Source organism: Triturus cristatus, chromosome 5_2 (assembly GCF_964204655.1).
Source record: "Triturus cristatus chromosome 5_2, aTriCri1.1, whole genome shotgun sequence".
Taxonomy (NCBI): Eukaryota; Metazoa; Chordata; class Amphibia; order Caudata; family Salamandridae; genus Triturus; species Triturus cristatus.
In genome coordinates this window covers 261,661,915-261,682,858 of record NC_140588.1, presented here as the reverse complement: position 1 = coordinate 261,682,858, position 20,944 = coordinate 261,661,915, and positions in this window count along the sequence as shown.

Sequence of the window (20,944 nt, the reverse complement as noted above, 5' to 3'; positions counted from 1 at the left end):
CATCCGAAGCCCGAAGCTCCGGGACCACACGATTCACTCTCTCCTTCTTGTCCAACCAGGCAATCAGCTTACCCGCCTTGTCTCCGGCATCATACAACCTACCCTGCTGCTCCCTATACATAGTCTTGGCAGCGTCAGTAACAAGAGACTTATATTCAAACTGCTTCAGGCTGAGGGCATGTAGCCCATCCGGAGTGACACCTGCCTCCAAGGCTGCCTCCAGCCCCGATATTTCAGTCTCCAGCGTCACCACCGCCTCTCTCTTAACCCTCTTAGCCTCCACTATCTGGGACAGGGCATGCCCGCGGAGCACTGCTTTAAAAGCTTCCCACAGGGACACTGAGGACAACACCGACCCCTCATTCTCAAGAAAATATTGATCAATCGACTTAATCAGGCTATCACGGATCTTGGGGTCTCGCAGGTACCAAGGGTTAATAGGAGCGATCCGCCCAGCGGACCGCATCCCAGTGTCAAAAAGCAACCACAGTGGGGAATGATCAGAGATACCCCGGGCCAGGTGTTTAACCTCTCGAATCCGGGCAGCCTGGGCCGCGGGCACAAGAAAATAATCCAATCTGGAGAGACTCCCATGGGCCCCGGAGTGAAATGTGTACTGACACTGTGTCGGATGCATTAACCTCCAACAATCCACCAGACCGAAGGTCTCCAGGAGTCCGCCGAGCCACGCCTGGGCAGCAGGGAGGGCCCTGGGCGGGTGGCGATCCAGGTCACCCGAGACAACCGAATTAAAGTCCCCACCCATAAGCAAAAGACTGTCAGGAAGCCCAAGCAGCACACGACCCAAGTCTGAGAAGGTGGAGTTCTGAAGGCCCGGGGGAACATAGACCGAGATCAAGGAAAGGGACTGCCCCTCCCACCTCCCAGTCAGAGCCACATAGCGCCCTCTATCGTCTGGGACTACCCTGGTGATCTCTAACGGAAGTGAAGATCGCAGGAGAATGCCTACCCCTCTAGAACCACTGGTGAAACCAGAATGGGCCACGAGTCGGTATCCCCCCCTGTTCATGGCATGACAAACATTACCAACCAGATGCGTCTCCTGTAAGAACACCACATCAGGAGTCAGACGACGCAAATATTGCAGCACAACACCCCGTTTGATACGGTCCCCCAATCCGTTGACGTTCCAGGACATCAATCTCAACCCGTCCCCCCCCATCCCCTCCAGTAGATCAAAGGTCCCCTAGCAAATAGCGCAACACCCGAAACTGAACCATAGCCATTACCTCACCTTGAAAACAAAAAACACAAATCCAAACAACCCCACCCACCCACCAACCCCCCCCCCCGAATCCAACACCCCCCACCCTGCACCCCTGCGGTCCAAAAAACCACCCCAACTTGCAGTGTGCCTGTCGCCCTACAAACCCCATTCTACGAAAAGACCCCGGAGGAGGAAAGGGACCCGTCCCCGCCCGCCCCCACACAGATCATAATGAAACAAAATGCACAAAAGAAGTAGAACCCAGCCTAACAATACAAAATGGCAAAGTCAAGGACCAAAAGTCACTCCGAAGGAGACCCGCCACCCTCGGCACCGGCAGAGGGCCCAGTCCGGTCACCCCGGTCTGGCAGCGAATCCAGCCAGTCACTCACAGTCGCAGGAGAGTCAAAAAAGGTAGTCCGATCTTCATATTCCACTCGGAGCCTAGCAGGAAAAAGCATAGAGTACTTGAGACCGAGGTCCTGGAGATGACGCTTCACCCCCTGGAAGCCCATCCGCTGTTTCTGGACAAGTTGGGTGAAGTCCGGAAAAAAGTTAATGGACGAGTTCTCATATCGGACCGGGCCATGGACCCGTGAGGCCTGCAGGATCGCATCTCGGTCTCTGTAATGAAAAAGTTTCGCAACAATAGGCCTCGGGGGGGCCCCCGGTCGCGGCCGACCACCTGGAACTCGATGGGCCCGCTCCACGGCGAAGAACTTACTCAGGCCAGCGGGGGCAAGCTGTTCGAGGATGAGCTCCTCAACCATGAGATCAACCGGGCGGTTGTCGGAGGTCTCCGGAACGCCGATGACGCGGATGTTATTGCGTCGAGCCCGTCCCTCGAAGTCCTCCAGCCGCCGGGCCATCAGATCGTTGGCCGACTTGAGATCGCCGAGAGTAGTCTGCAGGTCCGACACGTCCGTACCAAGGGAGGACGTCCGCACATTCAGCGATTGAACCCTCTCGTTGGTCTTAGAGAGATCCGCCCAGATTAGCGTGACATCAATGGCCACCGTGTCGATTTTACGGGCCAAGGCCTCGTACTGCGTAGCGATGGTCTCCCTGATGCCATTAATGGCGCCCATGATGTCCTGCAGGGACAGATCCGGAGAAACGGACGGGCCACCACTGGCATCATCCGGGGGGACACTGGCCGTCCCGGGGGATCCTTTACCCTGGGTGTAGCGGTCCATGTTGTTCGTCTGGACCGGTCCCCCACGTAGGGATGTCTTGGTCTTATGCCTCTCGGGGTCTCCCCTGCCCCCCATGAGAACCACGTTCGCCGAAGGGGACCACCGAGGAAGCGTCGAGGGGGCACAGGCCAAGCAGACGCGGGCCGCACCAGAGGCCGCAATGTGGCGGAGCGAAGGGACCACCGTCGATGGGCACACTGGTAGCAGGCGAAGACACAGGCATCAAGCGAAGGCAAAGTGAAAGCCCAGTCGCACCAAGCAATTCCACTGTCCAGCCCCTCAGAGATCCAAAAGTGAAACCGAAAGTGTTGGGACGGCCACTGGCACAGCCCCGCTGCCGTTGTTGTTCAACTACGCCCCGGCTCCACAGATCACCTTCGCATCGGGCATAGCCATCGGTTGGGCCTCAAAAGTTCAAACCACCATAACTCAGGATTGCCAGGTCCGATTTGGTTTCCGAAAGGAGTTTAGTGTTCAGCCAACATTCGTCTTCCAGATTCCATCAACCAAGTCAGGATAAAGTCAGGATAAATTCCGAGGAGCAGCGAGGGTCCGGGGAGCCCTGTGCTCACGCGACCATCTTGGATGCGCGCTAGGCTCCTCCCACCCTTAGCTTTTCATTAGTTGAACTGTGGTCTTCTATTGCTATTCCCACAGATGGGAACCCTAACTGGCTTGAGTCGTTAGTTTTCATCTTTAGCTTTTCTTTACCAGAGCTCAGATCGACAATCTCTGTTCACATAGCTAGCTTAGTTGCGACTTGATTACTACCCGAAGTCCGATTTATGTCAGTTTCTAATGGGGCCCCTATCTGTTCGATTTCACTTCGGTTTGTTGAAGGTGGTGGTACGTCGGACTCGCTAGAGGCTTTTTTGCTAGAGGCTTTTTTGTTAGTGGCTGTTGCAAAGAGAGGAAAGAAATTTGTCGAGGCAGCTGTTGTTTTAGTCCTTGATTTATTTCTATGTTTACGCTGGCGTTTGCGCTCTCTCTTGCTGCAAGGTGGAAAAGGGACTGGCTGCACTTCCAAAATTGAGGTTATCTGAGTAGCTGGACTAGCTGCTAACTCACACTCAATATAGTCTGCGCAGATTGTGCCCCCGCTTGGAGATCGGGCATTTTTGATCATTGCTTCGGTCAAGTTAGAGCTCGTTGTTCCAATTTGGGATCGGTCAGAAAGTGACTGCTCCTTTAGATGTTTTGAGGGGGGAGCTGTGCTCTCCTTCACCTCGATGCCTTGATTTGGTGAAATCCTAGGATTGGCTTGTTTTTGAGACATATTTGGCAGAATTTGCGATTGTGGGCAAAGAGTTGTTAAAGAGTCGCTTCTCTTCAGCAACTTGACCTCGTCTATGACTTTTGATAAAAAGGCAGGAAGAGACGAGAAGGAGTCTATAATTGGGGAACAGCAACAAACGGCCTGGACAAGCTTTGCAGAGGATTGAGCTCCTATTATTAAATTATTCAATTTGTCCAATTTGTTATCTATACCTGCTGTGAATAATGCTAAGGTGTTCAGAAAGTCTATCTGTACGTCCAGTTTGTCAGAGTGGTAATTCAGAGCATTAACCGTTTGTTGGAAAGTTTGAAGAAGTTGGGGCCAGACACCAATTGCATTAGAGTCTTCTAAGTTGGGCTTTGTATTTGACGTATGTTTGGGTGAATTTTGGTTTTTTTTGAAGAAAAATGACAAGTCCGCCAAAAACTGGTCATCTTGAACTGTTTTTGTAGGTGTTTGTTGTGATGGTGTCACTGTTGCTGTTGTCGGAGTAAGTGCCGTGAGCTGAGGACTTGGCCCTTCCAGATAATCCTTTGGTGTACTTATAGTTTGAGATAGTTCTGCCAATAGTGGATTTTTATTACAAGAGTGGGTATTTTGGACATGGATTTGAGGGAAAATAACGTGGCTGTGTAGTGCTTTTGTGGAGTCCTTTAGTACAACAGGATCATGGCATGACAGGGTTGCTGATGATTCTATATTCGAAATTTGGGCTATAAGAAAGCCTGAATTGTGTAAAGGACTCGGCACAAGAGAGTGCGGCATGCCTGTTTCTTTATTGCGCATAGCCAATGGTGAAAGAGGTAAACATGTTTGCAATTGTGAAGGATGATCATATTGCGAGTTTTGTTTTAAAGTTACCCCCTCTGACTGAGCTGGGATTGCATCATTTTGTGTGGATCCAAAGGTAAAGACTTCCGGAAATTGGGGCAGGTTTTTGCTAGGCAAGTTCTTTAATGTCTGTTGTAAAGGTAGAGGTGGTGGTGAAAACATGATTATTTCAGCCGTTTGGTCCAGTATTCCGAAATTAGATGCCTCCAGTGCTTGCGATTGCGGGTGTGAAGGAATATTCTCCATTGGTGGATTTTTCTTGAAATAATCCAACAAGTTCGAAGATTTCAAAGAGTTTGATGAAACCTTACTCTTGCCGTAATGACCAAGACTACTCTTGTCGTTGCTATTGGACCTCGGGTTTGCCACATTCACTGAGTCGTTACAAGCCCCTGGGGAGCCATGCCTAGCTTGGTCAAGCTCCTCGTCAGATGACATCTGTTTAGGTTTCCTCTTTTTTGAAGCCGTTATAGTTTTCCTGACTCTCCCAGATCTCATGACTTATATGGATTGGAATACCTATTAAAGGTCTGCTAGGGCTTGCCAGGGGTCCCCCAAGGATCCACCGAAGATCTGCCAAAGTCACTCTTCCAAATTGTTAAAATACTGAAGGTCTGATGATCTTATAATTCCTCAAATATTTTCTCCAACAGCTGAGGATTGTGAGATTTATCCTATATTTGAGTTCTGAACGATCTTGCAGACTTAGTCTGAATTACAGAAGGATCCTGGCCTGATGTTAAATGAGGTTTTTTGTTGTTTGCTTTTGTTTTTGCCGCATTCAGTGGGATATGCGCCAGGTTTTTTATTGTAACCTTACTCGTAGCACTCGAAGCACCCCCCAGCTCATATATGTAACCCCTCCCTTATCCACCAGCCCGTGACCGACCGCTCACCACACCGCTTGGGATAGAGACCGGGAGACCGGGAAACTGTGCCCGTGGATGACAATGGAACTCGCCGGTCAGTAATCACAGAGTCAGTGAGAGCGTCGGCTGCTAGGCGGCTTCACAGAGGGAGGGAAGGAGCAGGGGGAGCAGCCCCAGAGCTGGACAGAGCTGGATAGGACTGCCCGTGGCCCCCGAATGCCCTGCAACCGAGCAATCGGGAGGAACAGAGGAGAAGAATGAGCGGGCCGCAGGTAGTAGGTAGTAAAATGGGCAAAGAAAGCTATGGGAGCAGAGGAGCAGAAGGGCAAAGGGGAAGCAGGCTTATAAGAAACGGAAACTAAGGGGTTGAGGAGGACCGGGCAGGGTCTTAGCAGCAGTGTTAGGCAACACCTCACCGTGCGACTCTCGGGGGGGAGGGGGGCCCAAGGCTTATGGCTTATGGCATAAGGTTCCTCGCGCCTATCAGGCAGTCAGCCTATCAGCCAGCCTGCTCGAGACTCGAGGCTCCCAAGCACCCCAAATGCGCCCCTGACCCCTGGCCCCTAGCTTGGATGGCTTCGGTGGCCGCACTCCCGGATCTGCCGTCTTACCGGGAATTTCTCGGTGTGCCACTGCTGCTACCGCCACAGGTCCTCCAAAATCCCGTCCCTCCGATACCCAGACAGGCTCTCCCGGCTCTCCCGCTCACTCGCCGCTCGCTTGCTCAGCCCAACCGCGGCCAAATGCCCAAACTCCGCCTCCTCCTCCACGTCTGCCTCAGCTGCCGGCGCGTCGAGATACGTCCAACTGCAGCTCTTCCGTTAGTGGGGCGCGGCACTCAAGTTTGTGGCGAAACTGAAACTGCTGTTAATGTTGCAAAGAACAAATGATTATTGTGAAATGAGTTATGTTTCTACACTAAAATGTAGTACTCCTTCTGGATGAAGAAATGTGTTTTGGTATAGTGCAAGGGATAGTGTTGTTTGTCTAGAATCACACAGTGAGTCTGTGTGCATTTGGGAACCACTGTGAGAGAAGCATTTGGTAACATCGTGTATTTGCTGACAGATAACTGTTTTAAAACCTGTCTTGTTGTCAAGTTTTAGTAGCATTAGAAGGCAGTTTTTGCTTATGCTTTGATTAAATGAGTCAGGCTTTGACTCTAAAGTGCAGTTCTGAAATATGTAGTTTGTGTGCATTCCCCTTACCTCTTCCACTTTAGTGAATGAGTTTTGGTAAACTCCTAGGGATAGTGGTGCTTGTCTAGAATTACACTGTGAGTGTGTGTGCTTTTGGGAACCACTGTGAGAGAAGCATTTGGTAACATCATGTATTTTCTGACAGATAACTCTTTTAGAACCTGTCATGTTGTCAAGTTTTAGTAGCATTAGAAGCCAGTCTTTGCTTATGCATTGATAAAATGATTCATGCTTTGACACTAATGTGCTGTACTTTAATATGTAGATTGTGTGTAGTCCCCTTACCCCTTGCACAGTAGTGAATGAGTTTTGGTAAGCTGCTAGGGATAGTGTTGCTTGTCTAGAATCACACTGTGAGTCTGTGTGCATTTGGGAACCACTGTGAGAGAAGCATTTGGTAACATCGTGTATTTGCTGACAGATAACTGTTTTAAAACCTGTCTTGTTGTCAATTTTTAGTAGCATTAGAAGGCAGTTTTTGCTTATGCTTTGATTAAATGAGTCAGGCTTTGACACAAAAGTGCAGTCCTGAAATATGTATATTGTGTGCAGTTCCCTTACCACTTCCACTGTAGTGAATGAGTTTTGGTAAACTCCTAGGGATAGTGGTGCTTGTCTAGAAACACACTGTGAGTGTGTGTGCATTTGGGAACCACTGTGAGAGAAGCATTTGGTAACATCATGTATTTCCTGACAGATAACTCTTTTAAAACCTGACATGTTGTCAAGTTTTATTAGCATTAGAAGCCAGTCTTTGCTTATGCGTTGATTAAATGAGTTAGGCTTTGACACAAAAGTGCAGTCCTGAAATATGTAGATTGTGTGCAGTTCCCTTACCACTTCCACATTAGTGAATGAGTTTTGGTAAACTCCTAGGGATAGTGGTTGTTGTCTAGAATCACACTGTGAGTCTGTGTGCATTTGGGAACCACTGTGAGAGAAGCATTTGGTAACATCGTGTATTTGCTGACAGATAACTGTTTTAAAACCTGTCTTGTTGTCAAGTTTCAGTAGCATTAGAAGGCAGTTTTTGCTTATGCTTTGATTAAATGAGTCAGGCTTTGACTCTAAAGTGCAGTTCTGAAATATGTAGTTTGTGTGCAGTCTCCTTACCTCTTCTACTGTAGTGAAGGAGTTTTGGTAAACTCCTAGGGATAGTGGTGCTTGTCTAGAATTACACTGTGAGTGTGTGTGCTTTTGGGAACCCCTGTGAGAGAAGCATTTGGTAGCATCATGTATTTTCTGACAGATAACTCTTTTAAAACCTGTCATGTTGTCAAGTTTTAGTTGCCTTAGAAACCAGTCTTTGCTTATGCATTGATAAAATGAGTCATGTTTTGACACTAATGTGCTGTACTTTAATATGTAGATTGTGTGTAGTCCTCTTACCCCTTGCGCAGTAGTGAATGAGTTTTGGTAAACTCCGAGGGATAGTGATGCTTGTCTAGAATCACACTGTGAGTGTGTGTGCTTTTGGGAACCACTGTGAGAGAAGCATTTGGCAACATCGTGTATTTTCTGACAGATAACTCTTTTAAAACCTGTCATGTTGTCAAGTTTTAGTAGCATTAGAAGCCAGTTATTGCTTATGCGTTGATTAAATGAGTCAGGCTTTGACACAAAAGTGCAGTCCTGAAATATGGAGATTGTGTGCAGTTCCCTTACCACTTCCACAGTAGTGAATGAGTTTTGGTAAACTCCTAGGGATAGTGGTTGTTGTCTAGAATTACACTGTGAGTCTGTGTGCATTTGAGAACCACTGTGAGAGATGCATTTGGTAACATCGTGTATTTGCTGACAGATAACTAATTTAAAACATCTCATGTTGTCAAGTTTTAGTAGCATTAGAAGCTAGTCTTTGCTTATGCATTGATAAAATGAGTCAGGGTTTGACACTAAGGTGCAGTACCATGTACTATTCTGTTCACTGTGGCAGAATTGAAAATTTAAAAGTTTTACCTATGCACTCTCCTAGAAGTAGTCTGATTATTTAGTCAGTTTCTAAGTACCAAATAGATTGCTTCAAATAAAAGTGTTCTGACATACTATACACTTGTCTTTTACACCATCAATTCCCTAGTCAGTATCCATACACTTCCAGGAAACATCCTGTCACTTCCTTTGCAGTCCTCTAGAGACCCATTCAACAGCATGTACTAATCCATTGACTGTGCCAAAACTCAAACACTTATAAATTCACCTAGACACTCTCTTTCCAGTACTCTAATGATTCAGTCACTGCCTAAGTATTCATGCACTGAGCCAGTTCTTAGCACATGGACTACGTCAAACCCATTTCCACTATGCATGCAGTCCTCTAACCACCTACACACTTGTCTTTCACACCTTCAATTCCCCAGTCAGTATCCGTTCACTTCCAGCAAACACCCTGTCACTGCCGTTGCACTCCTCTAGTGACCCATTCAGCATCATGTACTAATCCATTCACAGCGCCAAATCCTAATAAATTCACCCAGGCACTCTCCTTGCAGTACTCTAATCATTCAGTCAGTACCCAAGTACTCATCCAGTGACCCAGGCCTTAGTATATGGACTGCTTCAAACCCTTATCCTCTATGTATGCAGTCCTCTAACCACCTACACAATTGTCTTTCACACCTTCAATTCCCTAGTCAGTATCCATACACTTCCAGGAAATACCCTGTGACTCTCTTTGCAGTCCTCTAGTGACCCATTCAGCACCATGTACTAATCCATTCACTGTGCTAAAACCCAAATACTTATAAATTCACCAAGATACCATCTTTGCAGTACTCTAATCATTCAGTCAGTGCCTACGTATTCATACACTGAGCCAGGCCTTAGCACATGGACTGCTTCAAACCCCTATGCACTATGCATGCAGTCTTCTAACCATCTAGACACTTGTCTTTCACACTTTCAATTTCCTAGTCAGTATCCATACAATCCAGCACTTGTCACTGCCTTTGCACTCCTCTAGTGATCCATTCAGTACCAAGTACTAATCTATTCTCTGTGCGAAAAGCCTAGCACTTATAAATTCACCTAGGCACTCTCCTTGCTGTACGATAATCATTCAGTCAGTACCCAAGTAGTCATGCAGTGAGCCAGGCCTTAGCACATGGACTGCTTTAAATGCCTATGCAGTATGGATGCAGTCCTCTAATCACCTACACAGTTGTGTTTCACACCTTCTATTCCCTAGTTAGTATTCATACTCTTCTAGCAAACACCCTGTGAGTCACCAAGTGTGTCTCCTTATACTACTGTAATCATTTAGTCAGTTAGCATGTAGTGTTTTAGTGAGGTAGGCTTTAGGGCATGAACTGCTTCAAAGTAGTATGCACTATGCATGTAGTGTTTTATCGATCGTCACACTTGTGGTTCAGGGCTATAGTTTCATAGTCAGTTTTTTATATAAAATGTGTTTGTACAGTAATGGAATAGTAAAAATTTGAAAGTTATTAATATACATTTATTTGTGATTCTTTTTTACAGATACAGAACAGGAGTGTTTCTCATCTGTTTGCACTCTTCTCGTGCAAGATTGTTTGGATGAAGGGTCCTAAGGTGTTTCATCATACTTGCTGTGCCGCACGAGTATTTTTTATTAGGATCCCCTCGTAACAGAACTCTTTGGCAAATCTTGCGAGTGACGAAGGTGGCATTGGTCTTTGTTTGCTTCTTGGAAAAAGTAAAAAATGTCCTCACCACTGAAGAAATCGTTGTTTGTGTGGTGCCTTCTGCAAAACATTTTCTTCAGATTCGGTAAATATTTTAAAGCAGCAACATTTACAGTTAAACTTATAAAATTTTGTTAGCTGTATGCATTTTATATATCTGTGATTTGTTTCTTGTGGTATTTTGTTGAGAATACCATGTTGTTTTTTTTTTTTAACAATCTTTCTTATTTTCCAGGTCTGTCGTCGACATCCATTGTCCCCACAGTAGTGTTCCGTTGTTACATTTTGTTTATTAGTTTATTGTTCATATAGTTTTTCGTTTATATATTCATTATTATAAAAAATAAAGTTTGAAAAAAAAATTAATAACGTTTTTGGTTGTTCTCTTAACTGCTGTGTGACTCTTTCTTGTTTTTATTACTGTTTTTTGATGGAGTCCACCATGGTGTTAAATTTTGGGGGACTTATCGCTGGAATACTGGTGATATCTGCAGTTTGCACTAACTTCTGAATAGTGTGTTAGATTTATCTCAACTTTACTTCCGTTAAAGTGCTGATAATGAAATGGAGAGTAGCCGTTCCGTGCAAAAAGACACAAGGTGCACCTTTCCGATTTATTCTAAATACTAAAATCCTGTATTGAATTGCACTGAGGTATTGGCTGCAGTTACAGTGTACACACAAAATCTTTTAGAATGTCATCAGTGATGTCATCAGTGATGTCACTGACCATGTCATGAGTGATGTAATATGTGACGTCATCAGCAGTGCATTGGGGGGGCGCAAGTTATAGTTAGCTGAACTAACTATAACAGGGGCATTTCTAGGGTTTTGTACGAGGGAAATGTCCAGCTAACTATAACGCCCCTGAAACCTTTGGGTTTTTCAGTGAATTTCTAAGGTTTTTTAAATGCCAATTCCTAACTATTACGCCCCTGAAACCTATGGTTTTTTCAGTGAATATATATAAATTCACAGAAAAAACCATGGGTTTCAGGCACGTTATAGTTAGAAATTAGCAAAAACCTTCGAAATTCACAGAAAAAATCATAGGTTGCAGGCACGTTATAGTCAGAAATTAGCATTTAAAAAACCTTTGAAATTCACTGAAAAAACTATAGATTTCAGGGATGTTATAGTTAGTTGGACATTTGACTCATAGAAAACCATAGAAATTCCCCTGTTATAGTTAGTTGAGCTAACTATAACTCGCGCCCCCGCAATGCACTGCTGATGACGTCACATATTACATCATTCATGACACGGTCAGTGACATCACTGATGACATCACTGATGACATCTCAAATGACATCACTGATGACATCATCCAGTGAATATGTGTTTCTATAAAATATAAATATGTTTTATATATATGCCAGGGTGTATTGAAGAATGAATGGGTGTATAAGAGTCAGGATGGATGATTAAGTCGGTGTGTGACTGACTGTATAAGTGAGTTATTAATTGTGTCTTGCTTAATTCATGTGTTAGCCACTGATACAGACATTCACACAGTTTAGGTTGTCAGTTGGTGTGTAAGCGATTCCATGGTTTGGTTAGCAACCAAATGAGGATCTATATGAGCTATTGATTGCTTGTCTGAGTACCTGTATGGGTGCTTGAGTGTCTGTGTAGGTGGGTGAGGGTGTGACTCTGTGCATAGATGTGTGAGTGGATAATTCACTGGTTATATGTGTTCAAGTCTGTATCTGTGAAGGGCTGTATGGCTTGGTGAGTGTGTGTATGAGTGTCTTGGTGAGTAAATGGATGCCTCAGTGGTACACGTGTGAGTAACTCCATATGTGAAAGGCAGTATATATGAGTGTTGGACTATATAAATGACTATATGTGAGAGTGAGTGATTGTGTGAGTGCCTGTATGGATCAGTGTATACTTGTATTAGTTATTGTATTAGAGTGTAAGTATGTGTTAGTATATGTTTAAATAAGTGACGTGGTATGTGTATAACTGTACAGGTGAGTAAATGAAAGTGTGATTGATTATTTTCATTACTGACTAGGTGTGTGAATAACTCTATGAATGAGAGGCGGTGTGTGAGTGTCTGTATAGATATGTGACTGGATATGATAATGCTGTATTGATGGCTGACTGTATGCATGAGTGACTGTATGGGTGAATGAATAGATGTGTGTGTAGACCTAGGAATTAGTGAGTGGATATGTACTAACTGGTATTGGTGTGTTCATGGTTTCGAATATTATAGTCCGTATTTTAGAGTGGGTGTATCAAGTGTTATATTAGGGTCTGATAAGGTGCATCAGATTTTGACTTGGATGATGTCATCAGTGATGTCATCAGTGATGTCATTTGAGATGTCATCAGTGATGTCATCAGTGATGTCACTGACAATGTCATGAATGATGCAATATGTGACATCATCAGCAGTGCATTGCGGGCGCACGAGTTATAGTTAGCAGAACTAACTATAACGGAGGAATTTCTATGGTTTTGTATGAGTGAAATGGCCAGCTAACTATAACATCCCTGAAACCTATGGTTTTTTATGTGAATTTCTAAGGTTTTTTAAATGCTAATTTCTAACTATAACGTCTCTGAAACCTATGGTTTTTTTCAGTGAATTTCAAAGGTTTTTTAAATGCTAATTTTTAAGTGTGATAGTAGTTATACCCATTTTTTTGTACTGATCTTCTACAGTTTTTTCACTGTTTATTTATAAATAATTTATTCATTAAATAACATTATATATTTTCTGAAAATTGACCAAAAAAAGTTTTTAAAAAAATCTAACTGAAATATTGATTAATTTTATTTTTCATTTTTTATTTTAATATATTGCTATTATTTCTTTTTTTGAAAAAAAATTTGAGAGTCGCGCACTCAAAGCATAGACATCACGGTGGGTGCACGGATTCTAGCTGGCATTTTATAAAAGTTGTGAAGGATCCACGTACGGTGTGCGACGGCTATGTGTTTTTCAGTTACATCATATACATTTAATATTACGTGATGTTCGCGATTGGTATGCGACCAGTCCGCGACTCCTGCTCCTGCGCATTCGTGACACATGTGCATTACGGTACGAGATGCTTGCACGGTGGTGGGTCCCGTGTGACTTCATATACGTGCTGGGGCGCAATGGGTGCGCGACTCCCGCAAAAAAAATGTATGTTCCAAAATGATATGTATGTGTCTTTAATATACATATTAGGGCAAGAGATTATCAAAGATATTCATAAAAATAATATATTTGTACTTATAATAAACTTATATTATTTACAAATATATTTTCGCGAAGTCGGGTGCATGCATTGTGAGTGCAGAGAACCAGGTCAGCAGAGCTGCTGTAGAGCCAGAGAACCAGGTCAGCAGAGCTGCTCTAGAACCAGAGACCCAGGTCAGCAGAGCTGCGCTAGAGCCAGAGAACCATGTCAGCAGAGCTGCTTTAGAGCCAGAGAACCAGGTCAGCAGAGCTGCTCTAGAGCCAGAGAACCACGTCAGCAGAACTGCTTTAGAGCCAGAGAGCCAGATCAGCAGAGCTGCTCTAGAGCCAGAGAACCAGGTCAGCAGAGCTGCTCCAGAGGCAGAAAACCAGGTCAGCAGAGCTGCTTAGAGAGAGAGAACTAGGTCAGCAGAACTGCTTTAGAGCCAGAGAACCAGGTCAGCAGAGCTGCTCTAGAGCCAGAGAGACCAGGTCAGCAGAGCTGCTTTAGAGGGAGAGAACCAGGTCAGCAGAGCTGCTTTAGAGTCAGAGAACCAGGTCAGCAAAGCTGCTCTAGAACCAGAGAACCAGGTCATCAGAGGCGCTTTAGACCCGTAGAACCAGGTCAGCAGAGCTGCTGTAGAGCCAGAGAAACCAGGTCAGCAGAGCTGATTTAGAGGGAGAGAACCAGGTCAGCAGAGCTGCTTTAGAGCCAGAGAACCAGGTCAGCAGAGCTGCTCTCGAGCCATAGAACCAGGTCAGTAGAGTTGCTTTAGAGCCATAGAACCAGGTCAGCAGAGCCGCTTTAAAGCCAGAGAACCAGGTCAGCAGAGCTACTCTAGAGCCTATGAACCAGGTCAGCAGAGCTCCTCTAGAGCCACAGAACCAGGTCAGCAGAGCTGCTGTAGAGCCAGAGAAACCGGTCAGTGGAGCTGCTTTAGAGCGAGAGAACCAGGTCAGCAGAACTGCTTTAGAGCCATAGAACCGGGCCAGCAGAGCTGCTTTAGAGCCAGAGAACCATGTCAGCAGAGCTGTTGTAGAGCCAGAGAACCAGGTCAGCAGAGCTGCTCTAGAGCCTAAGAACTAGGTCAGCAGAGCTGCTCAGGAGCCAGAGAACCAGGTCAGCAGAGCTGCTGTAGCGCCAGAGAAACCAGGTCAGCAGAGCTGCTTTAGAGGGAGAGAACCAGGTCAGCAGAGCTGCTTTAGAGCCAGAGAACCAGGTCAGCAGAGCTGCTCTAAAGCCAGAGAACCAAGTCAGCAGAGCTGCTTTAGAGCCATAGAACCAGGCCAGCAGAGATGCTTTACAGCCAGAGAACCAGCTCAGCAGATCTGCTCTAGAGCCTAAGAACCAGGTCAGCAGAGCTGCTATAGAGCCAGAGAATCAGCTCAGCAGAGCTGCTGTAGAGCCAGAGAAACCAGGTCAATAGAGCTGCTTTAGAGGGAGAGAACCAGGTCAGCAGAGCTGCTCTAGAGGGAGAGACCCAGGTCAGCAGAGCTGCTCTAGAGCCAGAAAACCATGCCAGCAGAAATGCTTTAGAGCCGGGTCAGCAGAGCTGCTTTAGAGCCAGAGAACCAGGTCAGCAGTGCTGTTGTAGAGCCAGAGAACCAGATCAGCAGAGCTGTACTGTAGCCGAAGAACTAGGTCAGCAGAGCTGCTCTAGAGCCAGAAAACCAGGTCAGCAGACCTGCTGTCGAGCCAGAGAAACCAGGTCAGCAGAGCTGCTTCAGAGGGAGAGAACCAGGTCAGCAGAGCTGCTCTAGCTGACACTGACTGACTGACACTGACTGACTAACACTGACTGATTGACACTGACACTGACTGACACTGACACTGACTGACATTGATTGACACTGACTGACTGACAATGACTGACACTGATTGACTGATACTGACTGACTGACACTGACTGACTGACTGACACTGACTGACACTGATTGACTGACACTAACTGACACTGATTGACTGACACTGACTGACACTGATTGACTGACACTGACTGACTGACACTGACACTTACTGACTGACACTGACTGATTGACACTGACTGACACTGACTGGCTACTCTCTACTACTCTACTACTCACTCTCTACTACTCTCTACTACTCTCTCTCTACTACTCACTCTCAACTACTCTCTACCACTCACTCTCTACTACTCTCTACTACTCACTCTACTACTCTCTACTACTCTCTCTCTTCTACTCTCTCTCTACTACTCACTCTACTACTCTCTACTACTCTCTCTACTACTCACTCTCTACTATTCACTCTCTGCTACTCACTCTCTACTACTCGCTCTCTACTACTCTCTACTACTCACTCTCCACTACTCACGCTCTACTACTCACTCTCTACTACCTCTCTACTACTCTCTACTACTCACTCTCTACTACTCTACTACTCTCTCTACTACTCACTCTCTACTACTCACTCTCTACTAATCACTCTCTACTACTCTACTACTCTCTACTACTCTATCTACTACTCACAGTCTACTACTCTCTACTACTCACTCTACTACTCTATACTACTCTCTACCACTCACTCTCTACTACTCTACTTCTCACTCTCCACTACTCTCTCTCTACTACTCACTCTGTACTACTCACTCTCTACTACTCTCTCTCTACTAATCACTCTCTACTACTCTCTCTCTACTACTCACTCTCTACTACTCACTCACTACTACTCTCTACTACTCACTCTCTACTACTCTTTACTACTCTCTACTACTCTCTACTACAACTCTCTACTACTCACTCTCTACTACTCACTCTTTACTACTCTCTACTACTCACTCTACTACTCTCTACCACTCAGTCGCTACTACTCTACTATTCACTTTCTACTACTCTCTACTACTCTCTCTACTACTCACTCTCTACTACTCACTCTACTACTCACTCTCTACTACTCACTCTACTACTCACTCTCTACTACTCACTCTCTACTACTCACTCTCTACCACTTGCTCCCTACTACTATCTACTGCTCACTCTCCATTACTCACTCTCTACTACTCGCTCTCAACTACTCTCTACTACTCACTCTACTACTCACTCTCTACTACTCTCTACTACTCACTCTACTTCTCACTCTCTACTGCTCACTCTCTACTACATACTCTCTACTACTTTCTACTACTCACTCTCTACTACTCTCTACTACTACTCTCTACTACTCACTCTCTACTACTCACTCTCTACTACTCTCTACTGCTCACTCTACTACTCTCTACTATTTTCTATCACTCACTCACTACTACTCACTACTACTCGCTCTACTACTCTCTACTACTCTCTACCACTCACTCGCTACTACTCCACTACTCACTCTCTACTGCACTCTCTACTACTCACTCTCTACTACTCACTCTACTACTCTCTACTGCTCTCTCTCTATTACTCACTCTCTACTATTCACTCTCTACTACTCACTCTCTACTACTCGCTCTCTACTACTCTCTACTACTCACTCTACTACTCACTTTCTACTACTCTCTACTACTCACTCTACTACTCACTCTCTACTCTCTCTACTACTCAATCTCTACTTCTCCACTACTCTCTACTACTCACTCTCTACTATTCTCTACTACTCACTCTCTACTACTCTCTCTCTACTACTCTACTACTCACTCTCTACTACTCACTCTCTACTACTCTCTACTACTCACTCTACTACCCTCTACTACTCTCTACTACTCACTCTACTACTCACTCTCTACTACTCTCTACTACTCACTCTCTACTACTCTGTACTACTCACTTTCGACTACTCACTCTCTACTACTCACTCTCTACTCTCTATTACTCACTCTCTACTCTCTACTTCCCTCTGCCTCTCTCTCTACTATTCTCTACCTCTCTACCTCTCTACCTTTACCTCTCTACCTTTACCTCTCTACCTCTTCCTTTCTACCTCTACGCCTCTACCTCTCTACCTCTCTCTACCTCTCTCTACATGCACAGATATGCACATATATATGTGCATATGTATTTATATCTATATGTATGTGTATATATAACACACATATATAAACATATATATAATCTGCATATCTATATAAATACAAATATAAATGCATGCATACATATACATATATGTATACATATGCATGTTATGTACCTGAAAGTTTGAAAAACACTAATACAAACAAAGCTAAAAAGCCACCTAATTACAAACAGAATTGCTTTAACTTAAACGAGTGCGAGACCTATTGCATTTTCAATGCTTGTTTACTTTGGTTCCATCAAGAAGGCATTCAGATGTGTCACACATTAGCCATAAATTCTGAATGTTAGCACTCTAGTTGCTCATTAGATCACTGTAGTACCGCTACTGCTCACAAGGGAAGTCTGCTGCTGGTATTCAAAGCGCATGTTTCAGTCTGCATGTCAGAATTTTTTAATGAAATAGAAGAGGATTTGAGAAGTCAAAATGTGCCCTAATTATTCTTTCTGCAGCACTAATCATAAGTTCTATAGTAGAATGAACCCCCTCACTTTGTTCCTTTGCAAATTAAATGTTTTAAGTGTTACCACTTTATTCCAATCAAGATGGCTTCAGGTGTGCCATACTTTTGTCTCTGGTGGCCATCTTGGGAGACTTATTTGTTATGAAGTTTCCTAATTTCCTCATTTACTACAGTCTCCTCAGTAGGAAATAATTATAGTTTTTACTTTGATTCCATCAAGAAGGCAATCAGATGTGTCACACATTTGCCATAAATTCGGAATGTTAGCACTCTAGTTGATTATTAGATCACTGTAGTAAAGCTACTGCTCACCAGGGATGTTTGCTGCTGGTATTGAAAGTGCATGTTTCAGTCTGCATGTCAGAATGTTTTAATGAAATAGAAGAGGATTTGAGAAGTCACTCAAAATGTGCCCTAATTTCTCTTTTTTCAGCACTAATCATAATTTTTATGTCAAAATGGACCCCCTCATTGTGTTCCTTTTAAATTATATTATACTACTCACTTTCTACTACTCACTCGCTACTACTCTCTAATACTCACTCTCTACTACTCACTCTCTACGACTCTCTACTACTACTCAACTCTCTACTACTCACTCTCTACTACTCACTCTCTACTACTCTCTACCACTCACTCTACTACTCTCTATTACTCTCTACCACTCACTCTCTGCTGCACTATTACTCACTCTCTACTACTCTCTAGTACTCTCTCTCTACTACTCCCTCTCCACTTCTCACTCTAATACTCTCTACTACTCACTCTCTACTACTCTCTCTCTACTACTCACTCTCTACTACTCACTCTCTACTACCCCCTAAGCAACTCTAGAGGGTCAGAGTATTTCTACCCTGCCCCCTTTATATCTTTCACACACTTATTTCCCTTGCTTCTTCAGCCTCGCTTCTATCGAGGCACAAAATGGCTGCCAACAGTTCCTGGTTTTGAATGTTGACAACCACTTGACAGCCAATTAGCATTCAGCGCATGAACGGGAGGGTGTGTGCACGGTGTGCAGAGGGTGCGCTCAGGGTGCGCATAGGGTGCGCGGATCCTCTAAGGCCATAGATATATATGTACATTTAACTCTACTTTTCTCAGGAACTACTGAAAGGATTTACACCGTTTAAACCAAAAGGCACGAGTGTGAACCAAGGGCTACCTTTTTGCCAAATTTGGTGTAATTCCGTTCAGCAGTTCGGACTGTAGCTGCGACTAACGGTCCCTATGGAAAATTGCATGGGGAAAACATGTTTTGGGACCCCCCCTTTTTTCTCAGTCCCCGCTTGACGAATCACCCCAAGACTTCCAGGATAGGAGCGGACTGGAGCGGGCCACGAGTTTTGAAAATTTCGCGAAGATCCGTCAACCGGCGCCAAAGTTATTCAAAGTAGAATGTTGCAGATTTCCTATGGATAATAGGTCCTAAATATAACTACCTACTGGAGACCGCCAGTAGGTAATATATATATATATATATATATATATATATATATATATTATCTACTGGCGGTCGCCAGTAGATAGTTATAGTTAGGACCGTGTTTCCATAGGAAATCCGCAACATTCTATTTGGAATAACTTTGGCGCCGATTGACGAATCCTCGCAAATTTTTCAAAACTAATGGGGCGCTACGCTCCGCTCCTACCCTAAAAGTCTCAGGGGGATTCGTCACGCGGGGGCTGAGAAAAAAGGGGGGTCCCAAAACGCGTTTTCCCCATGCATTTTCCCATAGGACCTTTAGTCCGAGCTACAGCCCGAACGGCTGAACAGAATTACTTGAAATTGGGCAGAGAGGTAGTCCTCAGGTCAGGGATGTGCCTTTTGCAGGTCTGGTGTAAATCTGTTCAGTAGGTCCTGAGAAAATAGCATTTAAATCAATATATATATCTGTAAGCGCGCTCCGTGCGCTTACGGTAAGCTTACCGTACGCGTACGGTGACGTGCGCGAACTCAATTCTGATTGGTGGTTACATGACTGTAAACATTCGAATCGGTCGAAATCAGAAAGTATCGATCGCCATTTTCTGTCTCTCGCACTGAAAAACAAAGGTTGATAACATGAAAAGGGGGCAATGAAGAGAGTTGCAGACCCCCTAGCGTTCGTCAGGGGGTTCACGAAGGACCAAAAAGTATGAAAAATAAATGTAATAATTTTAAAAAAAAATCGCGGAGTGCGCGTACGGTAAGCTTACCGTACGCGTACGGTAAAAATAAATAAAAAAAAAAAAAGAATTAACAATCACATTTAATATATAAATCTAAGGACCCCCAAGGGAGAAAAAAAACAATTGATATTTTGTAAAAAATGGCGAGGTGTGCACGGTAAGAAAAGCGCAACGCGGGCGCTCGGTGCGCGAAGTGCACCGAGTGCCTACAGCGCGCGCACGGTGCGCGAAGCGCACTGTGCGCGCCAAAATTAAAAATAAATACATAACTTAGCATTTAAAAAACCGTACAAATTCACTGAAAAAACCATAGGTTTCACACACGTTATAGTTAGGAATTAGCATTTAACAAACCTTGCAAATTCACTTAAAAAAACATAGGTTTCACACAAGTTATAGTTAGCTGTACATTTCACTCGTAAAAATACCAATGAAATTCCACGTTATAGTTAGATCAGGTAACTATACCTTGCGCGACCGCAATGTACAATGTGTCATTTCAGATGTCATCATTGATGTCATGAGTGATGTCACTGACCATGTCATAAGTGATGTAATATGTGACGTCATCAGCAGTTTATTGTGGGCGCGCAAGTTATAGTTACCTGATCTAACTATAACGTGGAATTTCATTGGTTTTTTACGAGTGAAATGTACAGCTAACTATAACTTGTGTGAAACCTATGGTTTTTTAAGTGAATATATATATAAATATATATATATATATTCACTGAAAAACCATAGGTTTCACACATGTTATAGTTAGGAATTAGCATTTAAAAAACCTTGCAAATTCACTGAAAAAACCATAGGTTTCACACATGTTATAGTTAGCTGGACATTTCACTC